This window comes from Petaurus breviceps, unplaced genomic scaffold (assembly GCF_028583685.1).
Source record: "Petaurus breviceps papuanus isolate PSGF00001 unplaced genomic scaffold, PetGlider_PUasm1.0 188, whole genome shotgun sequence".
In the NCBI taxonomy this organism is placed as follows: domain Eukaryota; kingdom Metazoa; phylum Chordata; class Mammalia; order Diprotodontia; family Petauridae; genus Petaurus; species Petaurus breviceps.
In genome coordinates, this window is record NW_027185804.1 from 39,267,790 (window position 1) to 39,268,658 (window position 869).

Genomic DNA, 869 nt, shown 5'->3' on the forward strand with positions numbered 1-869 from the left:
ACTTCTTCAACACCAAGTGCTTCACTGGGTTTTTGTGGTGCCTGGAAAGCAGAGGTGAATCCTGTTGTCTGGGGAGCCGGGGCAGTCCCTCCCTCCACCCCCGGGTCCTTTAGGGAGGGGATCCCGTTCGTCTGGCTTACTGGAGAGCAAGGGCAGTCAGGACCTTTTTGTGTCGGGTGCCTGGAGAGCTGGGGCTGTTCCCCCTTCAATCACAGTGTCCCCCAGAGAATGAATACCGGGGACTGCAGTATACAGAGACCCGGGAATGTCCAACCTCTCCACCCCCGGGTCCCAAGGAAGGGGAACCCAAACGTATGGAGTGCCTGGAGAGCCGCAGTCGTCCCCATTGACCCCCGGGTACCCCAGAGAGGTGAATCCGGGCTTCTGGGGTGCCTTGAGAGCTGGGGCAGTCCCTCCCTCGACCTTCAGGGAGGGGATCCCGTTCGTCCGACTGATTGGAGAGCAAGGGCAGTTAGGAACCCTGTTGTTTCAGCCCCCCCCCCCCTTCACCCCCGGGTCCCCTGAGGGGGGGAAAACTGGCTGGGGTGCTTGGAGTGCAGGTCACTAGGTAACTCGGTTTTCTTGTGTTCCTGAAAAGCTGGGGCAGTCCTCCCATCTCGATTCCCCCAGTCCTTCAGGCAGGGACGGGATCCCAAGCATCTGGGGCGATTGGAGTTCGAGGACAGTCAGGAAGCAGGTTTTCTCAAGTACCTGGAAAGCCGGGTCAGTCACCCATTCTTCGACCACAGGGTCCCCCAGAGAGTGAACACTGGCGACTGAGGTATATGGAGACCGGGGGCTGCCTCGCCCCCCCCCCCAACACACATACACACACACACAACACACACACACACACACACACACACACA